Source organism: Aegilops tauschii, chromosome 7, assembly GCF_002575655.3.
Source record: "Aegilops tauschii subsp. strangulata cultivar AL8/78 chromosome 7, Aet v6.0, whole genome shotgun sequence".
In the NCBI taxonomy this organism is placed as follows: domain Eukaryota; kingdom Viridiplantae; phylum Streptophyta; class Magnoliopsida; order Poales; family Poaceae; genus Aegilops; species Aegilops tauschii.
Window position 1 is genome coordinate 16,307,180 of NC_053041.3, and position 10,434 is coordinate 16,317,613.

Here is a 10,434-nt window from a genome sequence, read left to right on the forward strand (position 1 = left end):
GCACTTCCATGCGTGGAGATTCCACGGCCGCCACTCGCGGCGTCGTGAGCAAAGGCAGCTCATTCTGCAGAAGAGGTTGGTGCAGCGGTGTACCAAGGTTGACGGATACCGGAGGCGGCGCCGGCAACGACGACAGCGAAGTGTAACCTGCAGCAATCTCGCCAAGCATGTTCGAAGGCCCTGTAGTGTGCTGCAGTTCAGACAACGGCGCGGCGAGAGATGCAGTCAGCATAGGGACTGGAGTGCTCGAGCTCGAGTTCGGAGGAGGATTCACACTCGCAGAGTTTCCTTTCTTTGCTTTTTTGCTAACATCACCATCGTTAATTTCATCATCACGGCCATGACCTCTATCTGGGCCATCATCATCTTGCTTCCAGATTAGAGGTATGAAATCTGCATCTGGAATATAGTCATCCTTTTCAACCTGGTAACAAAAATTATACCAATCAAGCTTGACAAATGCCTCTGCAGTTGTGGAATCTCCTCCATGTCATTATTATAGGTGAATATATCCAAAGAGCGCACAGCAACCTGAATGCGTATAATACCATGACGACGTAGGGCATAAAGATCAACATCTTGAGTTGCTCCAATGACCGATCCAACAGCCCAAAGCCCGAGGAAATGTCGTAGTGAATGAGGAACGCCGTAAACGTGCACCCAAACAGTCTCCAGAGAAACATAAGATGGGACATCTTCAACTTTCCATTCTTTAAAAGCAATTTCAACACCATGCGACTTGACTCGAACCTTTACGTCAGCCATTCGGCGAAGATCGTCAAAGGAGGGGAATGACACCAAAAAGGCATCCTTGCCATGCGGAATAGCCTCCCACTTCCACTGAGTCTGAGTCCGAACGATCTTAGCAATCTCAGCTTCAAGCACCACTGCAGGTAGCTCCCCACCGGAAACTGTGACTAAGGCAATTGGCGATGCTGATGGAGAAGTGTCGATGTCCTTGCACACGTGCACACGTGCTCTGGGATCTGAATGAACATGGAAGCATTAGATCCTTGTCCACAAAAAGATGCCGAGGGCCGTGGCTGCTTCAGAACGGGACAACGAAACATAGCGTGCTTGAAATTGTTGCAGATGTAGCAAAAGTGATCATTAGACCGGCATTTGAAACAGTGCATCTTTTCTTTCTTGGTTTTAGGCACGTTGGCAGAGGCTTCGTCCTGTTGAGCGGCAACCGTGCCGTCGGACTCAGCCAATGGTGGCATGGCGTGGGAGACGGCCAAGTTTGCGGCAACTGGGGGCGCCTGAGGTATTGGTGTTGTATGTGCGCCTGGCCGACGCCCATTCTTCTTCTTCTTCTTTCCTCCATGCTTCAATGGTCCGCCAGTACCAAAAGCGAAGTCTTGCCCGCTCGTTTGTGAGGGGCCCGAACTGGGGCCAGCGGCCTGTTGACCAGCACCAGCACAGGTGGAGCCAGCTATGTAGTGTTGTTGCCTAGCCGGAGCGCCAAAATCTAGGGGGTCCAGCCGCCGGACCAAACCCAGCGAAAGGAGCAGCCAGGGTCGAGGCGCCGATGAAGTTCGTTGTAGCAGGTGCCTTAGTGGTGTTGGAGGCGAGGCCGGACGTCGAAGGGTGCTGCGGCGCCCCAGCCATCGGAGCCGGCGAGGAGATGCGCAGCGCGTCAGCGTAGGAACGGTGCGAGGTGATTGAGGGCGATGCGAAGGAGCGAATAGGGTTCGCAAGTCGTGCCCAGCACCTAACCACACCCGGTCTACGGCTGAGATCGGCTTGACGCAGTGGACGTCCACGATTCACTTGCAAGGCTGGCCCATCAGACAGTGGCGGTGTCGATGGATCGCGACTTCCACGGCCGCCGTTACGCGAGCAGTAACTGCAGGAGACGACCTGTCCGGCGCCTGAACCGCGGTTGTAGTGGACGTCGACGCCGGCAGAAACGCTGCGAGGGCCACCGGCGGCGTCACCCGAGGACGCGGCAGTGGCCCATGCCATGGCCGGATTCGAACGCCCTTCGGCTGCGCCCGAACTGAAGGAGCCGTCGAGTTTGCCAGCACTTTCTCCGGCGATGTCGCGCCCCTCGGGGAGGAGCAACCACTTGGAGACGCCGCTGGTACTTCACGATCGCTGCACACGGGCCCGGCGTCCATACGATCTGGCGAAGACCTGCGAACATCATCCTGAAGCACATCAGCTGAAACAGAACTAGGCCTCACCTGCAGGGAAGAGGATGTCGACGGCGAGCCCCGTTCCCAAACGCGTGATGCCAGCGTGGGGTACCCAATGTCCATCCAGAACTCCTGAGCAATCTCCTCTTTCGTTTTCTTCCTCCTAGACTTGACAGTGGACCAACGGCCGCCCTCGACTGCAACCCCGCCACCGGTGAGTACCGCGTCAGCCATGTGAGACGCCAAGCTGGGCACCTCCCCAACCTCAGCATGCTCCTCCTCCTCGACAGGCAAAGCCCCGAACCGTGATCCAGTACAAGTCGACAGGGAGAGAACTCTAGGCGACAGATCTCCCGGCGCCAGGGTGAGCCGCCTCCGCCTTCGCTGCGTCCGATCCGGGAAATCTAAAATTTGTTGCTAGGGTGCTGATAAACGTCGGCCGGGGTATAGATGCAGCTATTGGCTGCCTCACACGCCGTTCCCGAGCTCTGTGGGTGGTGATTTCTAAGGGATGGATTTTACTAGGGATAAGATATATTTTTTGAGAAAATCACGGGATAATCCTTTACCTCTCAAAAATGTTATCAAGACTTTCCTGCTGAATTTTTTTGGATGTGGCTAGGTCGCAGTCGACTAAAATTTAACCAAGTCTCAGACAGGTGACATAGTATATAAGAAGAAGAAAAACTGAAAAGAAAAAATTGTACAAATCCCCATGCAAGACCAAAGGATATAGCATCGACTGAGACATAGCGAAGTCTCAGTCGACGGAGACTTAGCAAAACTGTTCAGTATAATGTTTATTTAGTAAACATAAAATAGACTAGGATTTGTCGTACCTTGTCTTATACTCCAAGTTGGTCACTGTACTCCTATATATATATGCCCACGAAGCTCAAACAATACAATAAACTATTCCACCAATTCTCTCTCTCCCTTCTAAGATGGTATCAGCCTAATCGATCCAACCCTAGCCGCCGCCCGCCGCTTCCGCCCCGCGCGCCGCCCTTGCGCGGTCAGCCTCCATGACCGCCGCCGGGGCCGCGCCGCCCGTACCTAGGGTTTGTCCGCCGATCGTGTTGACCGGCTGCCCTAGAGAGTCTTTTTTCCGAGCCCTTGCTCCGGGTTTTTTTCGCTCTCTCGCCGGTCGTTTTGATCTGTGTTTTCTTTTTGGTTTTCTGATCTATACTTGATCGGTTTGCGTCGCCCGCCGCCGCCGTCGACCCCCGTGCGCCTCTACGCCGACACCGGCGCGACCGGCAGGCTTCTTCACCGACCCCTCACGGCAGTCATCCGCGTGCCGGCCCGCCCTTGATCTACGCCGGCCGTCACCGCCCTGCTTCGACCGGGGCACCTGCATCGCCCTGACCTGGCAGCCTCGCGCCATGCGGTGGCCCATCATAGTCGCCGTTCGCATGTCGGCCCGCCCATCGATCCACGCCAACTACCTCCGCCGCGTCTGCACGGCGGCCTTGTGGTCTACCTCGCCGGCCTCGTCCCCGACTGCGATATGATCGTCGGCTCCCTCAGCTCGGGTGTCGCCGCTATGTTGGTCGCTCGGGCCTCATTTCCCGGGCGCCGGCTGCTTCGGCAGCCCGGGTGTCTGTGCTGACGCGCTCTTCCACACGATGTCCCACGCCGTTCGTCATCGCCGGCTTCATCTAGGACTCCGGCGCCACCCCGCCTGCACCGAGCGGCGTCCCTTATATCGCGCGCAATCGTCTTGATCACCCGCTCGCCATTACGATCAGCCCATATACGCTCCGCGACCGACCCGGCCCATCGGTTGCTCGCACCTCCGCAGGTCCCGTAAAGATCGTCCCCGATTTCAGCGTGCCCCTCCACCGATCGAGCAACGGGTTGCCGCTCCGTCGCCTCGTCGGGCCGCAGCACCGCCGCACCGTGGTTCTCCTCGTGATTGCATCGACTCGCGCGTCGCCGCTATGTCACCCCTTCGGGCCGTACTGCTGTGATACGCGGTCCCCGCCGCCGCCCCGAGGCCGTCCCGCGGTTGCACCGACCCGCGCTCCACCGTTGCGCCGCCCCTTTGGGATGTAGCGCCGCTGCCCACGGTCCTTGCTGCCGCCCGAGGTCTTCCCGCCGTCGCCTCAACCCGCCCGCTGCCGCTGCGTCGCCCCTTCGGGCCGTAGCGCCGCGGCCCGCTGTCCCCTTGGCCGTCACCGCGCATCGACCTCCCTTGGTATGTGTCGCGCCGTCTCCCTCAGCGCGGGAACGCCACTGTCTGCGCCGGTCTTCGTCACACTATTGGGTTCCTCGCCTACTTCGATCACCGCCGTTGCGCTCCTAACCTAGCTGTCGTCGCCACTCTTCTTCGGCCTCCGCCGCCGCTACCTCTGTAGCCACCGCCGCCACTGGTCCACCCCTTCGGCTTTGTCCAGCACCAACCCATCGCCAGCGTTGCCGTCATCTTCCTCGACCACTTCGTCTACTCCGACCACCGTTGGTGACATCGGGCGCCACTAACGTCGTCGAGTCCCCTTCTCTGCTAGCCTCTCTGACTCCTCGACATGGCGTATAGCTCTTGCTGGTCCCTCGTCTACGCATGTCCGGTGCTGGCAACACTGATGCATGCCTTCGTCCATGATGTGTCCCCGTGCCTGGCAAGCCTAGAGCGGCGCTTCGTCAACTTCGTCTTCGTCGGTCTATGCATGCCCGGTGCTGGCAACACCGATGCGTGCCTTCATCCACGATGTGTCCCTAGGCTTGGCACACCCGCCGCGATGCATCATCAACACCGTTTTCTTCCCGGCGCACCCCTACTTCGACACCACTGTGCCCATGCTAACTCGGCGCATCCTTGCGCCCGCGGCTCCATGGCGACATCCTCGACACTGGCTACCCGACTCGACATCGACCACGGCATTCTTCGCACGGCTACCTTGACCACGGCTACACCACCTACGCTCTCGGCTACATCGACAACCTACACAAAGGGCTACCGCTTTGCTTGCGCAAACTCATCGGTTTCCACTCCAGCCACGACTCCGCGATGCATCGCCCGTTACGACTGTGTGTGTGTGTGGGAGGGGGGGGGGGGTCCGTCGGCTTGCCTTCGGATTCTTCTCCAGTCTCACCGTCCGCGTCGCTACCGTTGTAACTGTAGGGGGGGGGGGGATGTTGAGTATAATGTTTATTTAGGAAACATAAGATAGACTAGGATTTGTCCTACCTTGTCTTGTACTCCAAGTTGATCATTGTACTCCTATATATATGCCCACGAGCACTATTAGGGAAAACCTTACCAGCAGCGCTGGTTTTTGAGCTACCAGTAGCGCGGGCACCCGCGCTACTGCTACGGCGCTACAGCTATTTTGTAGCAGTAGCGCTTGTTTAGGCCAGCGCTACTGGTATGTTCATATACTAGTACTGCGCCTCTGGAAAGCGCTACTGGTAAATGAGCGCTGCTGGTAATATTTTGGCCCGCGCCACTGCTAAAGTTTATGTTTTTTTTTCGTATTTTGACGTTGTACATGTTTAAACAAATATATCTTTTATACAATAACAACTCATCATGAACTAGTCTGTTTAAATAGCATATTCATTACCACTAGTCGTCACCACCAAAAAATGTTCGTCAATGAGACATCATATAACAGGTTGGTCACTAGTCATAATCACAACTCCTTCTCATCATCATCAACTCTAACACATTGTAGCACATAATAACACATTCTACTAGGACCTACTCTATCCTCTCTTAGGTAAAATATCATAAAACAAGATAGGCATTGAGTCTCCATTAAGGAAAATGGACTCTCCATAATGAAGAACGGAGATCATCATGTCTCCAAGTCTTGGCCTACGCACAATGTTGCTTTCAAGTAGCTCTCTACGATGGTCGGAACATTTTTTCCAACCATTTATTATCATGGCTTCCTCGCTGTTAGAAATCCGGTATGGACAGGAGTGATGTGGATACTGCGGCTGACCTGGCCGTGGTAGCCGTAAGCTCATAACATCAACACGACCTGTCGGCAACATCTGATGAGGCACACAATTCATCGGGATTTTCTGTTCAAAAACATAGTAATAACTTTCTAGTTAGCAATGTAGTTTAGTTTTAGAAGAATTTATGCAAAAGATGCACGTATGTCGTAATAGTAGAAAATCTTATCATGCTATCTCCATTGATGTTACCGTAGCACACCGTGTGCACTAGTGGCACATATCTTATATTCTTAAGAAGTTCATCCCCACTACAAGGCATTCTCTGAACATGCAGATTGTCCACATCAGCACATTGCCATGTCACCACTTCAGTTACAGATTACAATATCACCCTGGCAATTACCTCTCCCTGACTATCTATCTCTCTCTCTCTCTCTCTCTCTCTCTCACGTGCCGATTGTGGCCACTGCATGAATGCTCCTAGGCCATTAATTTGTTAATATTTTGACGAGCGTACAGATAGCCTTGCAACAACACCTTCTCTACTTTAAGTTCGGTGAATCAACTCGCCAATCCATACGTAAATACATCGCATTGACTCGCTGTTGATCGTCTTATGTTCCGCCACCAAGGGCCGCGTCCTTCCGATCACAAATACAGCCACAAATGCATGTGAAACTGACTGAGGCATTAACCCATCCGTTTCCATGGATTGGTTTCCTTTCCGGTTCATCTTTTCAGTTTCCTACGTTAAATACCCTCCGTGCACTTCCGCCATGGCCTACTACAAGGATAGGCGGCAGGCCAATGCTGCAGCTTGCACGTCCAAAACAATGGAGGTCTGCTGATGCTTTGTACAGCAGCACATCTTAGATCAAGCAGGTCACTGTCGTTTCAATCAAGTGCCCCCTTCCAAACCCCCAAGCTGAGAATATTGCCAAGACGTGCCGTGAGCATCCATGGAATTTATATGTTCAACTCCTTGATGGCAGGTCTGAACGTGCGTTGGTCTGACGCAATTGTTGGGGCGCACTTCTGCTCGCGCTTATTCTGAAGCCGCCTGTTGTTCTATCTATGTAAGGACCAGGTTTGTATTCTTTCTGCTACTGATTTATTCACCTCACTTTGGAGCTACATTTCAGATTGCAGTTTTAATTAAAGTATTGAAACAATATGTCAAGTTCCCTTTCATGATGTTTGCCGAGAGACGTCATGTCGCCTCCTCTGCAACATGGTGGCCGCCTCCGTCGTGCTGCTACGCATGACACGCCCTCAAGTACACCATCACCGGTAACGGGAGCCTCCCCTATGGTGCCGCTAAGTGGGACACGCCGCCGGCTACGGCGTCACCAGTAAGCGGGAGAAGGCACAATACACGCGTACATGGCATTTTTTCACAATTCTATATATAAAATTACAATCTTATCTTTATATTATAAATTTTTCTGGGTTTTCTATTAAGGGCAATAGAAAAATGTGGAAATAAGAAGTACTAGAACTGATTCGCAAAAAGGTACTATAACTGAAAATACTACTTCAGTACTGCATCTTTACATTTATAAGAATTTCTGCATTCTTCTACAAATAAGTGGGTTACTTTATTCTTAATTTTTCAAAATATTATGCAAATGATGTCCAAGATTCGGTGAAGCTAACCCTAACATTCATGAAAGTACAATTAGTGAGTTAACATAGTGACAAGAACTGCCTTGGTGGTATGTAGATATACTGTAAATACCGCATGCATGTATATATCCAGTTTGTGGTCAGTATATATATCTAACATGGTTGATTTGTAGCTTACCAATATCTAATGAGAAAAAAACATGTCAATAATTCTGTATCCGGATATTTTACATTGTGAAAACTAAAAATCCATGCGTTGTTGCCCCTCTACCAAGTCCCGCAACAACGTGCGGGGTATCATCTAGTTGACCATAATTTTGAAGAATTCGATAATAGCTATTGTAATTCTCAAGATCAGTAAAAAATGTGATAAGACCATCTTTCTCCTTATAAGTTAATTGTGCTTCATCATTGTAGTAGTAGGTTCTGTCTACCATCTTCCGTACATTTTTTGAAGAATGAAAATAAGCAGTCAATGAAAATAAGCTGTCAATTATTTTGAAATAAACAATATAAATTACTTAATAAATATGTTTGAGAAACTCACACAGCGGTAGAACTGGAAGCGTGTCAACAAGGACCCAAATGGTCATATTCTTTTCGTCGATGTCAGGATCACCAAGATCGAAGGTGAGAAGCATACCCTCATGAAAATCATATGCCTTGCAAAGTGCTTCCCAATTCAGGCAACGAAAATTGGACGAGTTCACAGAATTGTATAGATTTACAGCAAAATCATAACCATGATGGGTCCTTAGGTGAATTATCTTTGTCTCCATGCTTTCATGATCTTCAAAACTCATCTTCTCCAAGACATAGCGTCTTGCATGACATGGGATAAGCTAGTTGAATTGTAAAAGACGAAAATTACACGTTGAAGAAGCAGAGAAGTCGTGCAAAAAATAACAAAAAACACTTGTCGTCGTTGCATACCGTTTCAACATCGAAGGTCTCCTGGAGCTTGATGCTGAAGCGCGGACCTTCTACCAGGTGAGGCCTGTCGCACAGACCGCGTTCATCTTCGCAGTACTCGCACATAGCGAATTCCCTTTGGTCGTCAGACATTTCCTATATGTTCATTGTTGAAATAGATGTGCATTCAATAAGCAAAACTAAATCATAATAGAGATAAAACAAATTACTCCATTCAAATTAGCATGCATTTAATAAGCAAATAACTAATAGGTAATTAATAATTCATCATCGAATACATATATAGTAGTTTGTAGCAAAGATCATCATATAGTATCACTAATACATCTCGAATAATAGTTAATTAATAATGTCCTATCAAATGCATCTCGTGTAATAGCTCCTCTAGGTTCAGTGGGCCGCGAGCGGTGGACACCCAAAGAGAAGAAACCATCACAGGATCATAGCTTCGGTGAGATCCTTGAAGAATCTGCCAGGTATTGGAGAACCTGATGTCTGCCAACGCAACCATGTAGCGATGGACGTGCGCGTCCTCTTCCGTGCCACGGTGCTGTACCACCTGCGCGGGGGACTCAAGCCTCTGCACCGATGTAGGCCCACGTGACCGCCACCAAAGACGCTCCGGGTCGACGGCGGGTTGGCTCCTCACTAAGCTGCGCTCACCGGAAGGTAGCACAACCAAACCAGCCCGGCGGAGCCCAGTCCCGGACATGGCCCCTCTGCTCAAGCAGGCCTCCTCCGCCGAGTCGACGACGAGGATGCGGTATAGGCATCGTCGACGTCGAGAACAAAATGCTTAATTATGAAAACAAAATTAATAAACACTTAGCAAAATTTGGCATGACCTTTGCTAAAAGCAAGACATATCGAGCGCCTGAAATTTACCAGAACGTGGACGAATCAACATTCTGGCAAAACATAGGCCACTCGGTTAAACAACTAAGATTGTGACATGTTCAAAATATGGCATATATCCACTTCAAAATATCCACTTCAAATTTGCATATAACAGGAATAATTGTTTTTAATAAAAAAAACAACAAATGTGATAGTTCAAAATATGATCCTAAGATTAACTAGCTAGGGTTCATACTACATTATCCTAAGATTGATACTACATTATCCTAAGATTAACTAGCTAGGGTTCATACTACATTATCCTAAGATTAAACAACTAAGCTTAAACACCTAAGATTAAACAACTAAGATTAAAAACCTACATTATCCTAAGATTAATACTACATTATCCTAAGATTAAACAACTAAGATTAAACACCTAAGATTAAACAACTAAGATTAAAAACCTAAATTATCCTAAGATTAACTAGCTAGGTTTCATCCTACATTTTCCTAAGATTAAACAACTAAGATTAAAAACCTAAAATTTTCAACTAGCTAGGGTTCAAAAGAAACTAGGGAGGAGGAGGAAGGAGGGAAGAGGATGTACCTCTCGGTGGAGGAGGGCCCGCGCGCGCGGGGGGGCGGCCGGCGGGGGAGGAGAGCCGGCGCGGGGGCCGGTGCGGCCGGCGGGGGAGGAGGCCAGCGCGGGGGAGGGCGGCCGGCGGGGAGGAGGGCCGGCGCGGGCGAGGGCGGCCGACGCAGGGAGGAGGGCCGGCGCGGGGGACGGCGGCGTGCGGGGGTCGACGGCGGCGCGCGGGGGATTTAGGGAGGAGTGTGGAGTGTGTGAGTGGCTAAGTGATGAGGCCGGGGACGCGAGCAGGCCGGCCGGCGTGCGGGGAAGGGAGTGGGCTTAGCAGCAGCGCGAGTAATAGGCCAGCGCTCCTGCTAAGCCCACTAGCTGTAGCGCTGGCGCACATCACACGCT